Source organism: Coregonus clupeaformis, unplaced genomic scaffold (genome assembly GCF_020615455.1).
Source record: "Coregonus clupeaformis isolate EN_2021a unplaced genomic scaffold, ASM2061545v1 scaf0194, whole genome shotgun sequence".
Classification (NCBI taxonomy): Eukaryota; Metazoa; Chordata; class Actinopteri; order Salmoniformes; family Salmonidae; genus Coregonus; species Coregonus clupeaformis.
In genome coordinates this window covers 247,124-272,814 of record NW_025533649.1, presented here as the reverse complement: position 1 = coordinate 272,814, position 25,691 = coordinate 247,124, and positions in this window count along the sequence as shown.

The following is a 25,691-nucleotide window of genomic DNA, read 5'->3' as shown; positions in this document are numbered from 1 at the left end:
TACCCTTCACTAATACCGTACCTTTAGTAATACCGCACCCTTCACTAATACCGTACCCTTCACTAATACCGTACCCTTCACTAATACCCTACCCTTCACTAATACCGTACCCTTCTCTAATACCGTACCCTTCACTAATACCGTACCCTTTAGTAATACCGTACCCTTCACTAATACCGTACCCTTCACTAATACCGTACCCTTCACTAATACCGTACCCTTCACTAATACCGTACCCTTCTCTAATACCGTACCCTTCTCTAATACCGTACCCTTCACTAATACCGTACCCTTCACTAATACCGTACCCTTCACTAATACCGTACCTTCACTAATACCATACCCTTCACTAATACCGTACCCTTCACTAATACCGTACCCTTCACTAATACCGTACCCTTCACTAATACCGTACCCTTCACTAATACCGTACCCTTCACTAATACCGTACCCTTCACTAATACCGTACCCTTCTCTAATACCGTACCCTTCTCTAATACCGTACCCTTCACTAATACCGTACCCTTCTCTAATACCGTACCCTTCACTAATACCGTACCCTTCACTAATACCGTACCCTTCTCTAATACCGTACCCTTCACTAATACCGTACCCTTCACTAATACCCTACCCTTCACTAATACCGTACCCTTCACTAATACCGTACCCTTCTCTAATACCGTACCCTTTAGTAATACCGTACCCTTCACTAATACCGTACCCTTCTCTAATACCGTACCCTTCACTAATACCGTACCCTTCTCTAATACCGTACCCTTCACTAATACCGTACCCTTCACTAATACCGTACCCTTCTCTAATACCGTACCCTTCACTAATACCGTACCCTTCTCTAATACCCTACCCTTCACTAATACCGTACCCTTCACTAATACCGTACCCTTCTCTAATACCGCACTTTAGTAATACCGCACTCTTCACTAATACCGTACCCTTCTCTAATACCGTACCCTTCACTAATACCGTGCACCTTCACTAATACCCTACCCTTCTCTAATACCCTACCCTTCTCTAATACCGTACCCTTCACTAATACCGTACCCTTCACTAATACCGCACTTTCACTAATACCGTACCCTTCTCTAATACCGTACCCTTTAGTAATACCGTACCCTTCACTAATACCGCACTCCTTCTCTAATACCGTACCCTTTAGTAATACCGTACCCTTCACTAATACCCTACCCTTCTCTAATACCGTACCCTTCACTAATACCGTATTGCCTTCACTAATACCCTACCCTTCACTAATACCTGCACTTTTAGTAATACCGTACCCTTCACTAATACCGTACCCTTCACTAATACCGTACCCTTCACTAATACCGTACCCTTCTCTAATACCCTACCCTTTACTAATACCGTACCCTTCACTAATACCGTACCCTTCACTAATACCGTACCCTTCACTAATACCCTACCCTTCTCTAATACCGTACCTTCACTAATAACGTACCCTTCACTAATACCGTACCCTTCACTAATACCGTACCCTTCTCTAATACCGTACCCTCTCTAATACCGTACTCTTCACTAATACCGTACCCTTCACTAATACCGTACCCTTCACTAATACCGTACCCTTCTCTAATACCGTACCCTTCACTAATACCGTACCCTTCACTAATACCGTACCCTTCACTAATACCGTACCCTTCACTAATACCGTACCCTTCTCTAATACCCTACCCTTCACTAATACCGTACCCTTCACTAATACCGTACCCTTCTCTAATACCCTACCCTTCACTAATACCGTACCCTTCACTAATACCCTACCCTTCTCTAATACCGCACCCTTTAGTAATACCGCACTCTTCACTAATACCGTACCCTTCTCTAATACCGTACCCTTCACTAATACCCGCCCTTTAGTAATACCGCACCCTTCACTAATACCGTACCCTTCTCTAATACCGTACCCTTCACTAATACCGTGCCCTTTAGTAATACCGTACTCTTCACTAATACCCGTACCCTTCACTAATACCGTACCCTTCACTAATACCGCACCCTTCTCTAATACCGCACTCTTCACTAATACCGTACCCTTTACTAATACCGTACCCTTCACTAATACCGTACCCTTCACTAATACCGTACCCTTCACTAATACCGCACTTCTCTAATACCGTACCCTTCACTAATACCGTACCCTTCACTAATACCGTACCCTTCTCTAATACCCTACCCTTCACTAATACCGTACCCTTCACTAATACCGTACCCTTCACTAATACCGTACCCTTCTCTAATACCGTACCCTTCACTAATACCGTACCCTTCACTAATACCGTACCCTTCACTAATACCGTACCCTTCACTAATACCGTACCCTTCACTAATACCGTACCCTTCACTAATACCGTACCCTTCACTAATACCGTACCCTTCACTAATACCGTACCACTTCTCTAATACCGTACCCTTCACTAATACCGTACCCTTCACTAATACCGTACCCTTCACTAATACCGTACCTTTTAGTAATACCGTACCCTTCTCTAATACCGTACCCTTCACTAATACCGTACCCTTCACTAATACCGTACCCTTCACTAATACCGTACCCTTCACTAATACCGTACCCTTTAGTAATACCGTACCCTTCTCTAATACCGTACCCTTCACTAATACCGTACCCTTCACTAATACCGTACCCTTCTCTAATACCGTACCCTTCACTAATACCGTACCCTTCACTAATACCGTACCCTTCACTAATACCCTACCCTTCACTAATACCGTACCCTTTAGTAATACCGTACCCTTCACTAATACCGTACCCTTCACTAATACCGTACCCTTCACTAATACCGTACCCTTTTAGTAATACCGTACCTTTCTCTAATACCGTACCCTTTAGTAATACCGTACCCTTCACTAATACCGCACCTTCACTAATACCGTACCCTTCACTAATACCGTACCCTTCACTAATACCTACCCTTCACTAATACCGTACCCTTTAGTAATACCGTACCCTTCACTAATACCGTACCCTTCACTAATACCGTACCCTTCACTAATACCGTACCCTTTAGTAATACCGTACCCTTCTCTAATACCGTACCCTTCACTAATACCGTACCCTTTAGTAATACCGTACCCTTTAGTAATACTGGTGTGGCGAGGGGATGAACGGAGACTGCAACGGTCATTGAAATTGTTAAAAGGTTTTAAAAACAATTCTAATAAATGCAACTGTTGGGAAAGGGATGAAGATATTCCAAACTTTTGGATGTTTTATAATCCATCAGATATGGACTGAATTATAGCACATAAAATATTTTACTGGCACCGACAAATAATGAGTTCAGGGAATTGAGGTATTCAATTCATTGTCAAATTGCACAAAAATAATAGTAGAATGCACTCATATACAGTGCCTTCAGAAAGTATTCAGACCCCTTGGACTTTTTCCCCCAAAAAGTATGTTACAGCCTTATTGTAAAATTGATTAAATAAATAAACTATCCTTAGCAATGTACACACAATACCCCATAATGACAAAGCGAAAACAGTTTTTTAGACATTTTTGCAAAAGTATAAAATAAAGAGAAATAGAAATACCTTATTTACATAAGTATTCAGACCATTTGCTAAGAGACTCAAAACTGAGCTCAGGTGCATCCTGTTTCGATTGATCATCCTTGAGATGTTTCTACAACTTGATTGGAGTCCACCTGTGGTAAATTCAATTGATTGGACATGATTTGGAAAGGCACACAACTGTATACAGTGGGGAAAAAAAGTATTTAGTCAGCCACCAATTGTGCAAGTTCTCCCACTTAAAAAGATGAGAGATGCCTGTAATTTTCATCATAGGTACACGTCAACTATGACAGACAAATTGAGAAAATAAAATCCAGAAAATCACATTGTAGGATTTTTAATGAATTTATTTGCAAATTATGGTGGAAAATAAGTATTTGGTCACCTACAAACAAGCAAGATTTCTGGCTCTCACAGACCTGTAACTTCTTCTTTAAGAGGCTCCTCTGTCCTCCTCGTTACCTGTATTAATGGCACCTGTTTGAACTTGTTATCAGTATAAAAGACACCTGTCCACAACCTCAAACAGTCACACTCCAAACTCCACTATGGCCAAGACCAAAGAGCTGTCAAAGGACACCAAAAACAAAATTGTAGACCTGCACCAGGCTGGGAAGACTGAATCTGCAATAGGTAAGCAGCTTGGTTTGAAGAAATCAACTGTGGGAGCAATTATTAGGGAAATGGAAGACATACAACACCACTGATAATCTCCCTCGATCTGGGGCTCCACGCAAGATCTCACCCGTGGGGTCAAAATGATCACAAGAACGGTGAGCAAAAATCCCAGAACCACACGGGGGGACCTAGTGAATGACCTGCAGAGAGCTGGGACCAAAGTAACAAAGCCTACCATCAGTAACACACTACGCCGCCAGGGACTCAAATCCTGCTGTGTCCCCCTGCTTAAGCCAGTACATGTCCAGGCCCGTCTGAAGTTTGCTAGAGTGCATTTGGATGATCCAGAAGAGGATTGGGAGAATGTCATATGGTCAGATGAAACCAAAATATAACTTTTTGGTAAAAACTCAACTCGTCGTGTGTTTGGAGGACAAAGAATGCTGAGTTGCATCCAAAGAACACCATACCTACTGTGAAGCATGGGGGTGGAAACATCATGCTTTGGGGCTGTTTTTTCTGCAAAGGGACCAGGACGACTGATCCGTGTAAAGGAAAGAATGAATGGGGCCATGTATCGTGAGATTTGGAGTGAAAACCTCCTTCCATCAGCAAGGGCATTGAAGATGAAACGTGGCTGGGTCTTTCAGCATGACAATGATCCCAAACACACCGCCCGAGCAACGAAGGAGTGGCTTCGTAAGATGCATTTCAAGGTCCTGGAGTGACCTAGCCAGTCTCCAGATCTCAACCCCCATAGAAAATCTTTGGAGGGGAGTTGAAAATCCGTGTTGCCCAGCGACAGCCCCAAAACATCACTGCTCTAGAGGAGATCTGCATGGAGGAATGGGCCAAAATACCAGCAACAGTGTGTGAAAACCTTGTGAAGACTTACAGAAAACGTTTGACCTGTGTCATTGCCAACAAAGGGTATATAACAAAGTATTGAGAAACTTTTTGTTATTGACCAAATACTTATTTTCCACCATAATATGCAAATAAATTCATTAAAAATCCTACAATGTGATTTTCTGGAATTTCTTTTCTCATTTTGTCTGTCATAGTTGACGTGTACCTATGATGAAAATTACAGGCCTCTCTCATCTTTTTAAGTGGGAGAACTTGCACAATTGGTGGCTGACTAAATACTTTTTTCCCCACTGTATATAAGTTCCCACAGTTGACAGTGCATGTCAGAGCAAAAACCAACCTATGAGGTCGACGGAATTGTCCGTAGAGCTCTGAGACAAGATTGTGTCAAGGCACAGATCTGGGGAAGGGGTACCAAAAAATGTCTGCAGCATTGAAGGTCCCCAAGAACACAGTGGCCTCCATCATTCTTAAATGGAAGAAGTTTGGAACCACCTAGACTCTTCCTAGAGCTGGCCGCCCCGCCAAACAGAGCAATCGTGGGAGAAGGGTCTTGGTCAGGGAGGTGACAAGAACCCGATGGTCACTCTGTCAGAGCTCTAGAGTTCCCCTGTGGAGATAGGAGAACCTTCCAGAAGGACAACCGTCTCCGCAGCACTCCACCAATCAGGCCTTAATGGTAGAGTGACCTGACAGAAGCCATTCCTCAGTAAAAGGTACATAACAGCCCGCTTGGAGCTTGCCAAAAGGCACCTAAAAACTCTCAGACCTCGAGAAAAAAGATTCTCTGGTCTGATGAAACCAAGATTGAACTCATTGGCCTGAATGCCAAGCGTCATGTCTGGAGGAAACCTGTCACCATCCCTACGGTGAAGCATGGTGGTGGCAGCATCATGCTGTGGGGATGTTTTTCAGCGGCAGGAACTGGGAGACTAGTCAGGATCGAGGCAAAGATGAACGGAGCAAAGTACAGAGAGATCCTTGATTTAAACCTTCCCCGGAGTGCTCAGGACCTCAGACTGTGGCAAAGGTTCACCTTCCAACGGGACAATGACCCTAAGCACACAGCCAAGACAATGCAGGAGTGGTGTCTCTGAATGTCCTTGAGTGGCCCAGCCAGAGCCCGGACTTGAATCCGATCTAAGATCTCTGCAGAGACCTGAAAATAGCAGTGCAGCAATGCTCCCCATCCAACCTGACAGAGCTTGAGAGGATCTGCAGAGAAGAATGGGAGAAACTCCCCAAATACAGATGTGCCAAGCTCGTAACTTCATAAATACACTGGGTGTCTTTGCATATGTGAATATATTAACACAAAAGGGGTGGAACAGCCAATGTTTTCCGTTGAGCCCATTTCAGCCATTACCGGGGTGTGTTTGAAGGGGCATTACAAATATTTCTGCGGTCGTAACGTTAATGTGAAAAACAACAGCCACATCGGCAGATTTTTCATCTAGTCAGCTTGAGTATTCAAACCAGCGACCTTTTGATTACTGGCACAAAGCTCTTAACCACTACGCTACCTGCAACATGGATGAGTCAATCATTTATACAGTATTGTAGATATGCAGCTTGTGCCAAACACTTTGCAGTCTATTCGGGTTTGCAATGGCAGCGCGTGGAAACCATAATTTAAATGAACTACAACTTCCCGTTTAAGAACCCAACAGCTTTTACGTCACATTGAAGAGCATTTGGAGCAACAGACTAAATGTTTTGCAACGGAATCCGACTAATGAATAAGCCCCAGATGTCTTGGCTTTGGGCAGCTGTGTGACTGTATAATGCTTCCCCTGAATACAGTTGAGGCCTTGTAAGTTTGCCACTTGCCCATTGTTTTACAAACAGGATTTACTCTGTATGACTTCACAGTAGAACACACTCTTAACAGGATATATGTTGAAAGATGTTATTACATGTTAGTCATTTAGCAGACGCTCTTATCCAGAGCGACTTACAGTTAGTGAGTGCATACATTTTTCCATACTGGCCCCCCGTGGGAATCGAACCCACAACCCTGGCGTCGTTATATACGTAATGGTGCTTTACATGGCAGGTCTTAGCAGTGATTTCCGCTATGGCATGACCTGGTCATCTAATGTGTTTGGTGATTTCCGCTCTGGCATGACCTGGTCATCTAATGTGTTTGGTGATTTCCGCTCTGGCATGACCTGGTCATCTAATGTGTTTGGTGATTTCCGCTCTGTCATGACCTGGTCATCTAATGTGTTTGGTGATTTCCGCTATGGCATAATCAATTTGTATCATTAAGAAATGTCTATGGAGATCACCGAAGAGGACAAAAGCAAGACTTGGAAACTGTCTGTAAGGCTTTCAGTAGTGTAGTAGCTCAGCACATTGGCGTTAGACTGAATTATATTGTTTCTATGGTGATGTTTCCCACCAGGTTCTATGGTGCGTATTGGGCTATACAGTAGGTTAATGAAGGTGTTGTTTCCCACCATGCACTCACACAGTGTGTATTCACACAAGAAACCATGAGGCGTAAAGATCAGATCAGACCCCCCACACCCCCCACCCCCCCCACCCCTGCCACACACATATCCCCTCTAGCCTGTCCAGCCTGATGAACATCCCACCATTCAAAGCTTTGTTTGGCGCCCCTCACAAACCTGTCCCCCTTTAGTGAAAAAATAAATAAAACCCATGTTCTGCAACGTCTATTCCCATCTCTCTCTGAATCCATCTTACCTACCGGACAGACCCCCATCCATCACTACTCCTCAATTAAAGCCTCCATGTTCCAAATAGACCCCTTTTATTGTCAATGAGGCAGAGAACAAATGTGTCTCGTTCAGGCTACAAGCAAATAATTAGTTGGGCCTGAAGGCGAGGACGGTGCAGCCTATAGCTGCTCTGGACTGAGAAAGACTCCTCTCAGGGAAAAAGGGATTTCAACAAACGGGTGTTAATATGTTGGAAGCTAGTTTGCATTAGACAAATACGTCTCACAATGGGGGAAAATAATTTGGACAGTTTGATAGGTATTCCAGATTATACCTGGAAAGCAGGGCAACGTGTTTAAGGCTTTTATGGATGTTGTGTGTCCTAGGAGAGGCAGGCTGGATGAGATATGTAGAGTGGCAAGTTTGGCAATTTCTACTGTGCTGAGGGAGGGAGGGAGGGTTTTGTTGATTCATCCATTGATTTGTTCGTTCATTTGTGGGACAGGATGACCTCAGAAGCTCTCTCAATGTCCAAAAGTATGTCAATCAAATCATGTCGTAGCAGATGAATGGCTTACCTACAGGCCGGTACCAGAAATATTGTATGTTGTAATTTTGTGGGTCATTTAGTCATGTTCTCATCCAGGTTTACCACTACTGGACAGCCACTGTGTACTTTTGAAGACATTTGGTTGTGGCATACAGTGTATCTTAAACCAAGGTGAGGATGGGATACGTCAACCTACCCTTCCTTCCGCACCCCTCGCATCTCCCTCCAATTACTCTGTTCCACCCAGGACCGAGCAGCGTGGTGCAAATTCAATCAGGACATAGGGAGGAGAGTCGAGGGTTACGAAAATTCAATTTGTTTTTTTTTGTGTGGATGAGAGTCGAGAGGTACCCTCCTCGCCCCTCCCAGCGAGCACGCGCCTTTCAATTTGCCAGATTAGCGCCCCTAGCACCCCCGCCATGTTTTAGAACGGAACGATGGAGTGCCCTCCCTGCTTCCCTCCTCTCCCTCGCTCCTCGACCACTCCCTGTCTCCCCAAGCTTATTAAGCTAATTAACTCTTTCTCCTTCTACCAAATTCACTTAATCTCATTTCTCCACTTCCCCCCCGTCCCGCCATGCACCCTCTAATCAGGTTTAAGGTAAACCAAATGCCCTCCTCCTTCTCGTCAGGTTGGGAAGCAGAGATGAGCTGCCTGTATTTCCTTGTTATGAATGTGCCTCAACGGTGTTCTTTCCTCTGAATGAAACGTTTTTAATAATAAAAAAAACACTCAGGCGAAAAGTGAGACATTCCGTTTCCACGGCGATGTGGTTTCAGGTCATGCCACTATGCAGCATGCTATCCATAAGAAAGGTTTCAAGGTGTTGTGTATTTTCAATAACAAAGGCTTCCGGTTGGGCATCACGAAAAAGGCATCACAGGCGTGGATGATGTATCCCATTTGTGGGTCTGGGGGAATGGTTATTTATTCAATCAAGCTTACTGTGAAAGGCCTCTCCAAAAACAGCAGGAAAAGATATTACAGCTGAACAGTCAGTGTGTATGAACATCATCGGATCCGACTGTTTTGGTAGAACGTTGTGTTTTGGTAGAACGTTGTGTTTTGGTAGAACGTTGTGTTTTGGTAGAACGTTGTGTTTTGGTAGAACGTTGTGTTTTGGTAGAACGTTGTGTTTTGGTAGAACGTTGTGTTTGCCGTAGACTAGATAATCATACCTCAACACTTACCGTAATATTTTTTTTGGGGAAAAGCACTAGTTACAGCAGCAAGGTCGCATACAGTCCATTTAGCGTTGTGCATACCACAGATTACAATATAAAATATAAAATATTGAAATATTTATATGAAATGTGAAATATAAAAATATGCAGAAGTAGAAACCCTTTAATCTCTCACTAAATAATTGTCAGGGAAGAGGATGTGCTTTTCCCCCTTTCTGAAATACAGTGTGATTGTCACGATCGTTGACAGATGAAGCGGACCAAGGCGCAGCGTGATAAGCGTACATTCTTTATTTGTGTACACAACACGAACCAAAACAATAAACAAACGATACGTGAAGTCCTAGGTTACAACACAAACCTCTACGGAACAAGATCCCACAACCTAACATGCCAAAAGGCTGCCTAAGTATGGGCCCCAATCAGAAACAACGAGCTACAGCCGTCTCTGATTGGGAACCACCCTGGCCAAACATAGATATAAACGATCTAGAACAAAAACCAATGAAAACTAAACATAGAAAATCCACACCCTCAACAATTAAGAGTCCCCAGAGCCAGGGCATGACAGTGATGTAAGACACCTCTTAACACCCGAGTTGGAACATGGGTGGAGCCATAGAGCCCCACAGTGGAGGTGTCATAATACCCATAAAACCTAGCGGTCAAACAGGGAAATGGTTCCAATAGTTTTTTTTTTTTTCCACCATTCATTTTTCCCCAAAGGGGATTTTAGAAACACTTAAGATAAGGGCTGTGTTTCGTGTAAGCTTACCCCGGCGTGACGTGTTGATAACCATAAATCTCTCACGGACAAGGTGACTTCTATCGATCTATTCCGCTCTATTTACTCTCAGATTCGAAAATGCTAATTAGCATCAGAGAAGCCATCATGCAAGACTACCAATCCCTGCAAGCTCCTCCATGTCCTCTCTAGCTGACACCTTTGCTAACAGGTATTGTGTCAATTTAAAACTTGCACAAGACGGTTCACAGAATTGTAAATTTAAAGAAAGTTAGCCAATTTATTCATTACTACATTTAGCTAACATTAGATAGTTAATACCTTTGCCTCAATTTGGCAGTCTCGTCCAGATCGTCAAGGCATATGTAGTTATTTATGATCACCACATTAGCAGCTACAGTTGAAGTCGGAAGTTTACATACATTAAGTTGACTGTGCCTTTAAACAGCTTGGAAAATTCCAGAAAATTATGTCATGGCTTTAGAAGCTTCTGATAGGCTAATTGACATCATTTGAGTCAATTGGAGGTGTACCTGTGGATGTATTTCAAGGCCTACCTTCAAACGCAGTGCCTCTTTGCTTGACATCATGGGAAAATCATGGGGAAATCAAAAGAAATCAGCCAAGACCTCAGAAAGAAAATTGTAGACCTCCACAAGTCTGGTTCATCCTTGGGAGCAATTTCCAAATGCCTGAATGTACCACGTTCATCTGTACAAACAATAGTACGCAAGTATAAACACCATGGGACCACGCAGCCGTCATTCCGCTCAGGAAGGAGAAGTGTTCTGTCTTCTAGAGATAAACGTACTTTGGTGCGAAAAGTGCAAATCAATCCCAGAACAACAGCAAAGGACCTTGTGAAGATGCTGGAGGAAACAGGTACAAAAGTATCTAAATCCACAGTAAAACAAGTCCTATATTGATATAACCTGAAAGGCCGCTCAGCAAGGAAGAATCCACTGCTCCAAAACCGCCATTAAAAATGCCAGACTACGGTTTGCAACTGCACATGGGGACAAAGGTCGTACTTTTTGGAGAAATGTCCTCTGGTCTGATATAACAAAAACAGAACTGTTTGGCCATAATGTCCATCGTTATGTTTGGAGGAAAAAGGGGTTAGCTTGCAAGCCGAAGAACACCATCCCAACCGTGAAGCATGGGGGTGGCAGCATCATGCTGTGGGGGTGCTTTGCTGCAGGAGGGACTGGTGCACTTCACAAAATAGATGGCATCATGAGGAAGGAAAATTATGTGGATATATTGAAGCAACATCTCAAGACATCAGTCAGGAAGTTAAAGCTTGGTCGCAAATGGGTCTTCCAAATGGACAATGACCCCAAGCATACTTTCAAAGTTGTGGCAAAATGGCTTAAGGACAACAAAGTCAATGTATTGGAGTGGCCATCGCAAAGCCCTGACCTCAATCCTATAGAACATGTGTGGGCAGAACTGAAAAAGTGTGTGCGAGCAAGGAGGCCTACAAACCTGACTCAGTTACACCAGCTCTGTCAGGAGGAATGGGCCAAAATTCACCCAACTTATTGTGGGAAGCTTGTGGAAGGCTACCCAAAACATTTGACCCAAGTTAAACGATTTAAAGGCAATGTCACCAAATACTAATTAAGTGTATGTAAACTTCTGACCTACTGGGAATGTGATGAAAGAAATAAAAGCTAAAATAAATCATTCTCTCTGCTATTATTCGGACAGTTCACATTCTTAAAATAAAGTGGTGATCCTAACTGACCTAAGACAGGGCATTTTTACTAGGATTAAATGTCAGGAATTGTGAAAAACTGAGTTTAAATGTATTTGGCTAAGGTGTATGTAAACTTCCGACTTCAACTGTATATACATATACATAAATACATATACACACACATACATACATATAGATAGATACATACATATATATACATATCCTTTAAAAAATATATATTTTCCTTTATTACTTTCCAACCCCACCACTCCTCCCCTAATTGGAGTAACCTAGTGAACAACAGCACTTGTGGTATACTTTGTTGAGCATTAACAAATTGCTTTAGGTATTCTGACTAATTGTTAAGTAGACATACCCTATATATCAGGGCTCTCCAACCCTGTTCCTGGAGAGCTACCCTCCTGTAGGTTTTCGTTTCAATCCCAGTTTTAACTAACCTGATTCAGTTTATCAACCAGCGAATTATTAGAATCAGGTGCGCTAGATTAGGGTTGGAGCGAAAACCTACAGGACGGTAGCTCTCCAGGAACAGGGTTGGAGTTAAAACTACAGGAGGGTATCTCCAGGAACAGGGTGGATTTAAAACCTACAGGAGGGTATCTCCAGGAACAGGGTGGATTTAAAACCTACAGGAGGGTAGCTCTCCAAGAACAGGGTTGGTGTTAAAACCTACAGGACGGTAGCTCTCCAAGAACAGGGTTGGAGTTAAAACCTACAGGATGGTAGCTCTCCAAGAACAGGGCTGGAGTTAAAACCTACAGGACGGTAGCTCTCCAGGAACAGGGTTGGAGTTAAAACTACAGGAGGGTATCTCCAGGAACAGGGTGGATTTAAAACCTACAGGACGGTAGCTCTCCAAGAACAGGGTTGGAGTTAAAACCTACAGGAGGGTAGCTCTCCAAGAACAGGGTTGGAGTTAAAACCTACAGGAGGGTAGCTCTCCAAGAACAGGGTAGGAGTTAAAACCTACAGGAGGGTATCTCTAGGAACAGGGTGGATTTAAAACCTACAGGAGGGTAGCTCTCCAAGAACAGGTTGGAGTTAAAACCTACAGGAGGGTGTCTCCAGGAACAGGGTGGATTTAAAACCTACAGGAGGGTAGCTCTCCAGGAACAGGGTGGATTTAAAACCTACAGGAGAGTATCTCTTCAGGAACAAGGGTTGGAGAGCCCTGATATAAATAAACTAAATCAACATGGACTTGAGTGAAAATCCAAGTGGAACCTTGTTCCTCCACCTAAGGATGGCAGACAGCATTGGGAAGTGGGAATATAAAATAATTATGTTAAAGATTACCAGGAAAGATGATAGTTCTATTACCTGCAAAATCCCAACTGACATTACTCTTGCTTGTGTCTATTTTGGAATGGTCCAGAACAACAACCAATAAATAATGGTTTACACCTATGAGGTAATGGACAACTGTCGACATGAGGACTGTGAGTCATAAACTGGAGTTGGAAGGTCAGTGTTAGAAATGTTACCCACTTCACAAGCATCCAGTAAACAAAGTGTCCAAATGTTTTCCACAACATTAGTCAGACTCCAGTTGGCTGTATTTGAACAGCCTATAGAGATAACTCATTCTGAGGGAGCATTTTGACTCCATTTTCAATACCTAAACGCCTCCCACTGGGTACAGACATCATTTCAATGCCTAGTGTTTAATTACATTTGGTTGAGTTATCAACTAATGTGAATTCAACGTGAAAATAAATAAATAAATCACTATGTCATTGGATCGATATTCCCTTATATTGATGACTTTTTCAAATCCAATCAGTTTTCCGTGTTGATTCAACATCATCACATGGAATTTCTTTATTGGAATGACGTGGAACCAACGTTGATTCTACCAGTTTTTGCCCAGTGGGCTGTTACTCAAACCCCCTCAAACACTGAACCAAGACAACAGCTTCAGACATGACCACACCCTGACCACACATTGCAGTCCACTGATCCACCTCTCCATCCATCCACCCCTCCATCCATCCATCCACCCCTCCATCCATCCACCCCTCCACTCATCCACCCCTCCATCCATCCACCCCTCCATCCATCCATCCACCCCTCCATCCATCCACCCCTCCACTCATCCACCCCTCCATCCATCCACCCCTCCACTCATCCACCCCTCCATCCATCCACCCCTCCACTCATCCACCCCTCCATCCATCCACCCCTCCATCCATCTAGCCCTCCATCCATCCACCCCTCCGTCCATCCACCCCTCCACTCATCCACCCCTCCATCCATCCACCCCTCCATCCATCTAGCCCTCCATCCATCCACCCCTCCGTCCATCCACCCCTCCACTCATCCACCCCTCCATCCATCCACCCCTCCACTCATCCACCCCTCCATCCATCCACCCCTCCATCCATCCATCCACCTCTCCATCCATCCACCCCTCCACTCATCCACCCCTCCATCCATCCACCCCTCCATCCACTCATCCACCCCTCCATCCATCCACCCCTCCACTCATCCAGCCCTCCATCCATCCACCCCTCCATCCATCCACCCCCTCCATCCATCCATCCACCCCTCCACTCATCCACCCCTCCATCCATCCATCCACCCCTCCATCCATCCATCCACCCCCTCCATCCATCCACCCCTCCATCCACTCATCCACCTCTCCATCCATCCACCCCTCCATCCACTCATCCACCTCTCCATCCATCCACCCCTCCACTCATCCACCCCTCCATCCATCCACCCCTCTATCCATCCATCCACCACTCCATCCATCCACCCTCCACTCATCCACCCCTCCATCCATCCACCCTCCACTCATCCACCCCTCCATCCATCCATCCACCCTCCATCCATCCACCCCTCCACTCATCCACCCTCCATCCATCCACCCTCCATCCATCCATATACCCCTCCATCCATCCATACACCCCTCCATCCATCCACCCCTCCACTCATCCACCCCTCCATCCATCCACCCCTCCATCCATCCACCCCTCCATCCATCCACCCCTCCATCCATCCATACACCCCTCCATCCATCCACCCCTCCACTCATCCACCCCCTCCATCCGTCCACCCCTCCACTCATCCACCCCTCCATCCATCCACCCCTCCATCCATCCATCCACCCTCCATCCATCCACCCCTCCACTCATCCACCCTCCATCCATCCACCCCTCCATCCATCCATCCACCCCTCCATCCATCCACCCTCCACTCATCCACCCCTCCATCCATCCACCCCTCCACTCATCCACCCTCCATCCATCCACCCCTCCATCCATCCATCCACCCCTCCATCCATCCACCCCTCCACTCATCCACCCCTCCATCCATCCATCCACCCCTCCATCCATCCACCCCTCCATCCATCCATCCACCTCTCTATCCATCCACCCCTCCACTCATCCACCCCTCCATCCATCCACCCCTCCATCCATCCATCCACCCCTCCATCAATCCACCTCTCCATCCATCCACCCCTCCATCCATCCACCCCTCCACTCATCCACCCCTCCACTCATCCACCCCTCCACCCATCCATCCATCCATCCACCCCTCCATCCATCCACCCTCCATCCATCCACCCTCCACTCATCCACCCCTCCATCCATCCACCCTCCACTCATCCACCCCTCCATCCATCCACCCCTCCACTCATCCACCCTCCATCCATCCATCCACCCCTCCATCCATCCAACCACCCTCCATCCATCCACCCCTCCATCCATCCATCCACCCCTCCATCCATCCACCCCTCCACTCATCCACCCCTCCATCCATCCACCCCACTCATCCATCCACCCTCCATCCATCCACCTCCATCCATCCACCCTCCATCCATCCACCCCTCCACTCATCCACCCCCTCCATCCATCCACCCCTCCATCCATCCACCCCTCCACTCATCTACCCCTCCATCCATCCACCCCTCCATCCATCCATCCACCCCTCCATCCATCCACCCTCCACCCCTCCATCCATCCACCCCTCCATCCATCCATCCATCCACCCTTCCATCCATCCACCCCTCCACTCATCCACCCCTCCATCATCTAGCCCTCCATCCATCCACCTCTCCACTCATCCACTTCTCCATCCATCCACCCCTCCACTCATCCACCCTTCCACTCATCCACCCCTCCATCCATCCACCCCTCCATCCATCCATCCATCCACCCCTCCATCCATCCACCCCTCCATCCATCCACCCCTCCACTCATCCACCCCTCAATCCATCCACCCCTCCATCCATCCACCCCTCCACTCATCCACCCCTCAATCCATCTAGCCCTCCATCCATCCACCACTCCACTCATCCACCCTTCCATCCATCCATTCATTCAGGAAAATAAGAAATAAAGAGAGTGAGTGAGCGGCAGGGAGGGGTGGAAGATGGCGGGATGAGGCAGAGCCTGTTAATGGGCGCTTTAAGAGAAGCTGACAGAAGCCGTATTGTCAATAGGGTGTGAAATTCCTTCCTGCCCGGACATTTGTCTGGTCTAGTGGCAGGAGACATTGGAGAATGTCTGCCCACAGCATGGGACCCTTCCATGGGACCCTTACATCATGCACCATACCCAGGGAGCGGAGGTTTATCTGTGGGCGCTCAACCGGTCTGCCATTGCCGATCAGCCGATACTGATGTTCTCGTAGGCCTTGGGAGCACTAAGCTAACAGCGTAACTCATAGCAGTGTGGCCCAGTGGTTAAGGCAATGGCTTATTGTAATAAATCGCTTGGTGAGATCTTCCAAGGCTGTTGAGAAAGGCAGGTCTCAGAAATATGAACTATACAGCTGTATGAATGGAGAGTGTGTGACAACCGTATTTGCTAAGCCTTTGGCAACTGTAATAGCTTAAGTTGTCATTTGATGTGGACAACAAGCACAACCACTTAAAAGTACTCTCATGAAGCAGATGAAATATCTAAACTTCTTCTTCAATACACGGCTTTAAACACTTCAAAACCAAAATCTCACTCAAGTAAGTAACCCCGGCAGATATTCATTTATAACAGGAAATATGCTAAACGAACTCCCAGCCTTGAGAATTGCTGTGGACTTGACCTGCTAAAATCAAGCTTCTATCGGCCTACTGTTTCAACCTCTTTTGGACTGGGGGTTGTATCGCCCTACCTCGAACTCCGTGACAAATTTTGCAATAGCAGTTCATTAATTAGTTTGCATAATTACATCGTTCGGAGGTGGGACAGTATCTCGCCTGGAGCTGGCCATCTCGTCTCAGGCGAATAGACACCCGCGTACCGGCGAATCGGTTTGTTTCATCGAGTGTAGAATTCAATTTGCAGAAGTCTTTTAATCTAGACCACCTTTGCCCCTAGCGCTGGGGAGGAAGCTGCCGAGGTTCCAATTTGGTCTAGGTTTTTAGATGAAAATAACGACACAAAAAAAGGGCGAGAGAGAGAGAGGTGGGTTGGTAGAGGAGGGAGGGAGGGAGGGAGGGAGGGAGGGAGGGAGGAGGGAGGGAGGGAGGGAGGGAGGTGTGACCTTGATAACTCAGTGCAGTGCCCTGCCAGGCTTTGCAGTCAGCACCCTCGGGAAACAAGAACACATTCACACAGAACACGTTCACACAGAACGCCTTTATGTTGAAAACAAGCAGAAACAAGATAGATAGGAGATAGAGAGGAGATATAGAGGAGATAGAGAGGAGATAGATAGGAGATAGATAGGAGATAGATAGGAGATAGACGAGGGAGATAGATAGGAGATAGATAGGAGATAGATAGGAGATAGACAGGAGATAGATAGGAGATAGAGAGGAGATAGAGAGGAGATAGATAGGAGATAGAGAGGAGATAGAGAGGAGGTAGACAGGAGATAGAGAGGAGATAGAGAGGAGATAGCGAGGAGATAGAGAGGAGATAGAGAGGAGATAGAGAGGAGATAGATAGGAGATAGAGAGGAGATAGAGAGGAGATAGAGAGGAGATAGAGAGGAGATAGATAGGAGATAGATAGGAGATAGAGAGGAGATAGATAGGAGATAGAGAGGAGATAGATAGGAGATAGATAGGATATAGAGAGGAGATAGATAGGAGATAGAGAGGAGATAGGAGATAGATAGGAGATAGACAGGAGATAGAGAGGAGATAGAGAGGAGATAGATAGATTGGAGATAGAGAGGAGATAGAGAGGAGATAGAGAGGAGATAGAGAGGAGATAGAGAGGAGATAGAGAGGAGATAGATAGGAGATAGAGAGGAGATAGAGAGGAGATAGAGAGGAGATAGAGAGGAGATAGAGATGATATAGATAGGAGATAGAGAGGAGATAGAGAGGAGATAGATAGGAGATAGATAGGAGATAGAGAGGAGATAGATAGGAGATAGAGAGGAGATAGATAGGAGATAGAGAGGAGATAGATAGGAGATAGAGAGGAGATAGATAGGAGATAGATAGGAGATAGAGAGGAGATAGAGAGGAGATAGATAGGAGATAGAGAGGAGATAGATAGGAGATAGATAGGAGATAGAGAGGAGATAGAGAGGAGATAGATAAGAGATAGAGAGGAGATAGAGAGGAGATAGAGAGGAGATAGAGAGGAGATAGATAGGAGATAGAGAGGAGATAGATAGGAGATAGAGAGGAGATAGATAGGAGATAGATAGGAGATAGAGAGGAGATAGAGAGGAGATAGAGAGGAGATAGAGAGGAGATAGATATGTGATAGATATGAGATAGATAGGAGATAGAGAGGAGATAGAGAGGAGATAGAGAGGAGATAGATCGCGTAGGGGAGAAACAATACACACAGTAAAAATACAGACTAACGTTATCTGCAGCACTGTACTCGGCTACTCACGGTTTTGTAGTCTGTTCTGTTCGAGTGCTTCTCACGTTTTGTCTTTTGAGTTGTTTTTGTTCCCTAGTGGGTTCCGGATGTCCAGCAGCTAGGGAGTCGCTACAAAGGCATAGCATTGCATTATAGAGCTCTAGTTTCCTCAAGGCGCCTCAGTCCTCTGTCTTTGTATTTTGTATTTATTATGGATCCCCATTAGTTCCTGCCAAGGCAGCAGCTACTCTTCCTGTGGTTTATTATGGATCCCCATTAGTTCCTGCCGAGACAGCAGCTACTCTTCCTGGGGTTTATTATGGATCCCCATTAGTTCCTGCCAAGGCAGCAGCTACTCTTCCTGGGGTTTATTATGGATCCCCATTAGTTCCTGCCAAGGCAGCAGCTACTCTTCCTGTGGTTTATTATGGATCCCCATTAGTTCCTGCCGAGACAGCAGCTACTCTTCCTGGGGTTTATTATGGATCCCCATTAGTTCCTGCCAAGGCAGCAGCTACTCTTCCTGGGGTTTATTATGGATCCCCATTAGTTCCTGCCAAGGCAGCAGCTACTCTTCCTGGGGTTTATTATGGATCCCCATTAGTTCCTGCCAAGGCAGCAGCTACTCTTCCTGGGGTTTATTATGGATCCCCATTAGTTCCTGTCAAGGCAGCAGCTACTCTTCCTGGGGGTTTATTGTGGATCCCCATTAGTTCCTGCCAAGGCAGCAGCTACTCTTCCTGGGGTTTATTATGGATCCCCATTAGTTCCTGTCAAGGCAGCAGCTACTCTTCCTGGGGGTTTATTATGGATCCCCATTAGTTCCTGTCAAGGCAGCAGCTACTCTTCCTGGGGGTTTATTATGGATCCCCATTAGTTCCTGCCAAGGCAGCAGCTACTCTTACTGGGGTTTATTATGGATCCCCATTAGTTCCTGCCAAGGCAGCAGCTACTCTTCCTGGGGTTTATTATGGATCCCCATTAGTTCCTGCCAAGGCAGCAGCTACTCTTCCTGGGGGTTTATTATGGATCCCCATTAGTTCCTGCCAAGGAAGCAGCTACTCTTCCTGGGGTCCAGCAACATTAAGGCAGTTATATACAATAAAAAACATTGCATTACATTTCACAACATATTTCACAAGACACTAAGTGTGTTCCCTCAGGCCACTACTTTACTACCAAATATCTATAACACAAAATCCATGTGTATGTGTGTGTATAGTGCGTATGTTATCGTGTGTATGTATGTGTGTGTCTGTGTCTGTGTCTGTAAATGTGTCTCTTCACAGTCCCCACTGTTCCATAAGGTGTATTTTTATCAGTTTTTAAAATTTGCTTGAATGAGTTACCTGATGTAGAATACAGGTCCATGTAGTCATGGCTCTATGTAGTACTGTCCGCCTCCCATAGTCTGTTCTGGACTTGGGGACTGTGAAGACACCTCTGGTGGCATGTCTTGTGGGGAATGCATGGCTGTCCGAGCTGTGTGCCAATAGTGGGGCGGCAGGTAGCTTAGTGGTTACGGAAGGTTACTCCCCGAGCTGACTAGGTGAAAAATCTGTCCTTGAGCAAGGCACTTAACCCTAATTGCTCCTGTAAGTCGCTCTGGATAAGAGCGTCTGATAAATGACTCAAATGTAGTGTAAACAGACAGCTCGGTGCATTCAACATGTCAATACTTCTCAGTAGTGATAGGAAAATTCACTAGGTCCCTCTTCATAGCACCTGACCACATGACTGGACAGTAGTCCAGGTGAGACAAAACTAGGGCCTGTAGGAACTGCCTTGTTGATAGTGTTGTTAAGAAGGCAGAGCAGCGTTTTACTATGGGACAGACTTCTCCCCATCTTAGCTACTGTTGCGTCAATATATTTTGACCATTACAATTTACAATCCAGGGTTACTCCAAGCAGTTTAGTCTCCTCAACTTGCTCAATATCCACATTATTTATAACAAGATTTAGTTGAGGTTTAGGGATAAGTAAATGATTTGTCCCAAATACAGTGCTTTTAGTTTTTGAAATATTTAGGACTAACTTATTTCTTCCCACCCATTCTGAAAATGACTGCTGCTCTTTCTCAAGTGTTGCAGTGATTTCACTTGCTGTAGTAGCTGACGTGTATAGTGTTGAGTCATCCGCATACATAGACACGCTGGCTTTACTCAAAGCCAGTGGGATGTCATTAGTAAAGATTGAAACAAGGTAAGGGGCCTGGGGAATGCCTATATCTGGATTATGTTGGAGAGGCTTCCATTAAATAACACCCTCTGTGTTCTGAAGTCTAACATTACAGCCCCCCACAATCTTTTTATTATCAATTTCTCTCAGCCAATCATCAGTCATTTGTGTAAGTGCCATACATATTGAATGCCCTTCCCTATAAGCGTGCTGGAAATCTATTGTTAATGTTTTACTGTGAAATAGCATTGTATCTGGTCAAACACCATTATTTTTTCCAAAAGTTTTCTGTTAACAGGCTGATTGGTCGGCTGTTTGAGCCAGTAAAAGGTGCTTTGCTATTCTTGGGTAGACTTTTGTCAGACGCAGGTGGCTTGTCATTGTTGATAGACAACAATCATTTTTTCACCTCTTCCACACTCAGTTTATGGAATTCAAAATTATTATGCTTGTCTTTCATAATTTGGTCAGTTATGCATGGGTGTGTAGGTTAAGAATTTGTTGTTGTCATGACTAAGTTTTCTGATCTTGCCAATGAAAAAATAATTAAAGTAGTTGGCAGTACCAGTGGGTTGTGTGATGAATTACTAGCCTGTTCAACCTCTCTTTCGTAACGTCTGAGATCCCCAGAGATTGGAAAGCTGCCGCGGTCATCCCCCTCTTCAAAGGGGGTGACACTCTAGATCCAAACTGTTACAGACCCATATCCATCCTGCCCTGCCTTTCAAAGGTTTTTGAAAGCCAAGTTAACAAACAGATCACCGACCATTTCGAATCCCACCGTACCTTCTCCGCTATGCAATCCGGTTTCCGAGCTGGTCATGGGTGCACTTCAGCCACGCTCAAGGTCCTAAACGATATTATAACCGCGATCGATAATAGACAGTACTGTGCAGCCGTTTTCATTGACCTGGCCAAGGCTTTCGACTCTGTCAACCACCGCATTCTTATTGGCAGACTAAATAGCCTTGGTTTCTCAAATGACTGCCTCGCCTGGTTCACCAACTACTTCTCAGATAGAGTTCAATGTGTCAAATCGGAGGGCCTGTTGTCTGGACCTATGGCAGTCTCTATGGGGTGCCACAGGGTTCAATTCTTGGGCCGACTCTTTTCTCTGTGTATATCAATGACGTCGCTCTTGCTGCTGGTGACTCTCAGATCCACCTCTCACGCAGACGACACCATTTTGTATACATCTGGCCCTTCATTGGACACTGTGTTAACAAACCTCCAAACGAGCTTCAATGCCATACAACACTCCTTCAGTAGCCTCCAACTGCTCTTAAACACTAGTAAAACTAAATGCATGCTCTTCAACCGAACGCTGCTTGCACCCGCCCACCCGACTAGAATCACTACTCTCGACGGGTCTGACCTAGAGTATGTGGACAACTACAAATACCTAGGTGTCTGGTTAGACTGTAAACTATCCTTCCAGACTCACATTAAGAATCTCCAATCCAAAGTTAAATCTAGAATCGGTTTCCTATTTCGCAACAAAGCCTCCTTCACTCATGCTGCCAAACATGCCCTCGTAAAACTGACTATCCTACCGATCCTTGACTTCGGCGATGTCATTTACAAAATAGCCTCCAACACTCTACTCAGCAAATTGGATGTAGTCTATCACAGTGCCATCCGTTTTGTCTCCAAAGCCCCATATACTACCCACCACTGTGACCTGTACGCTCTTGTTGGCTGGTCCTCACTACATATTCGTCGCCAAACCCACTGGCTCCAGGCCATCTATAAATCACTGCTAGGCAAATCCCCACCTTATCTTAGCTCATTGGTCACCATAGCAACACCCACCCGTAGTATGCGCTCCAGCAGGTATATCTCACTGGTCATCCCCAAAGCCAACACCTCCTTTGGCCGCCATTCCTTCCAGTTCTCTGCTGCCAATGACTGGAACAAATTGCAAAAATCTCTGAAGCTGGAGACACTTATCTCCCTCACTAACTTTAAGCATCAGTTGTCAGAGCACCTTACCGATCACTGCACCTGTACACAGCCCATCTGAAATTAGCCCGCCCAACTACCTCATCCCTATGTTGTTATTTATTTTGCTCATTTGTACCCCAGTATCTCTATTTGCACATCATCTCTTGCACATCTATCATTCCAGTGTTAATACTAATTGTAATTATTTTGCACTATAGCCTATTTATTGCCTTACCTCCATAACTTGCTACATTTGCACACACTGTATATATACTTATTTCTGTTGTATTTTTGACTTTGTTTTGTTTTACCCCATACGTAACTCTGTGTTGTTGTTTTTATCGCACTGCTTTGCTTTATCTTGGCCAGGTCGCAGTTGTAAATGAGAACTTGTTCTCAACTGGCTTACCTGGTTAAATAAAGGTGAAATAAATAAAAAAGAATTAAAAAATGAGCCGTCTGATTCAATGAATGATGGAGCCAAGTTTGCCTTTTTGCCCAAAATGTCATTTAAGGTGCTCCAAAGCTTTTTGCTATCATTATTTGCCATTCCTTTGGCCTCATCCCTCTCAAAATTCAATTTTTCAATCCAAAGAGATTTAACAGTTTTTAAAGTCATTTTCTAAATGGGTGCATGCTTATTAGTAACTAGAATAAGCAGTTTCACAACTGTGTCAAGTGCAGCGTCCTGCTGCTCCTCATTACACACCACAAACCAACACATATTCTTTAAATCTTCAACATAGGAATCACTACAAAACGTATTGTATGACCTCTTATACACTATATTAGGCCCAGCCTTTGGAAATGTGATTTTCCTAGATATGGCTACTATATTGTGATCACTACATCCGATGCACGGCCAGGTCAGAGACCGTGTGGTGCCAGGATAACATCCTCTCCCTCAACGTGATCAAGACAAAGGAGATGATTGTGGACTACAGGAACAAAAAGAGGACTGAGCACGCCCCCATTCTCATCGACGGGGCTGTAGTGGAACAGGTTGAGAGCTTCAAGTTCCTTGGTGTCCACATCACCAACAAAGTATCATGATCCAAATACACCAAGACAGTCGTGAAGAGGGCACGACAAAGCCTATTCCCCCTCAGGAGACTGAAAAGATTCGGCATGGGTCCTCAGATCCTCAAAAAGTTCTACAGCTACACCATCTAGAGCATCCTGACTGGTTGCATCACCGCCTGGTACAGCAACTGCTTGGCCTCTGACCACAAGGCACTACAGAGGGTAGTGCATACGGCCCAGTATATCACTGGGGCCAAGCTTCCTGCCATCCAGGACCTCTATACCAGGCGGTGTCAGAGGAAGGCCCTAAAAATTGTCAAAGACTCCAGCCACCCTAGTCATAGACTGTTCTCTCTGCTACCACACGGCAAGCGGTACCAGAGCGCCAAGTCTAGGTCCAAAAGGCTTCTTAACAGCTTCTACCCCCAAGCCATAAGACTCGTGAACAGCTAATCATGGCTACCCGGACTATTTGCATTGTCCCCCCCCACCCCACCCCACCCCCTCTTTTACACTGCTGCTACTCTGTTTATTATCTATGCATAGTCACTTTAACTCTACCCATATGTACATATTACCTCAATTACCTCGACTAACCGGTGCACATTGACTCTGTACCGGTGCCCCCTGTATATAGCCTCCCTACTGTGATTTTATTTTACTGCTGCTCTTTAATTATTTAATTATTTTTTACTTATCCATTTTTTACTTAACACTTTTTTTCTTAAAACTGCATTGTTGTTTAAGGGCTTGTAAGTAAGAATTTCACTGTAAGGTCTACACCTGTTGTATTCGGCATATGTGGCAAATAAAATTTGATTTGATTTGATGAATTTGTATACTGCTTTAGAGCAGATTTATGTAGCATTAGTAAAGATGTGATCAATTCAAGCGGATGATTTCATTCATGTGCTGTTTGTAAATATGCTAATAGGTTGACTCATGACCTGAACCAGGTTGCAGGCACTGGTTACAGTTTGAAGCTTTTTCTTGAGTGGACAGCTTGATGAAAACCAGTCAATATTTAGGTCACCCAGAAAGTAGATCTCTCTGTTGATATTTACATTTTAGTCATTTTGCAGACACTCTTATCCAGAGCGACTTACAGTTTAGTGAGTGCATACATTTTTCATACCGGCCCCCCGTGGGAAAACGAACCCACAACCCTGGCGTTGCAAGCGCTCTGCTCTACCAACTGATCTACAGGGGACTATCACATACATTATAAATTACTTTAAACATATTATCCAGATACTGACTGTTAGCACAAGTTTAAGAGATTGTATGTTACCCCCCAGGAAACCCATTAGGGGTGGTAACTGTAAAAAGTCTATACTTTACCCCAGGATACCCATTAGGGGTGGTCACTGTAAAAAGTCTATACTTTACCCCAGGATACCCATTAGGGGTGGTAACTGTAAAAAGTCTATACTTTACCCCAGGATACCCATTAGGGGTGGTAACTGTAAAAAGTCTATACTTTACCCCAGGAAACCCATTACAGGAGGTAACTGTAGGGGAATTTAGCAAAACAACTAGGTTGCTATATTCACACACCTCCTTGTTATTGCATTTCCGTTTTGTGTGTGTTGTCTTTGCATTCAGTAGCGTTTATGAATCACATGATTATGAAGGCATAAATGTATGAGAGCATGTAAATGTATGTAGTGCTGTTCATGCCTATTGATGGTCTGTATCACGTTCTGTGTTCTGTGTTCTGTGTTCTGTGTTCTGTGTGGACCCCGGGAAGAGTAGCTGTTGCTTCAGAAACAGCTAAAGGGGATCCTTAATTAATAAATACTAAACAATGAGCT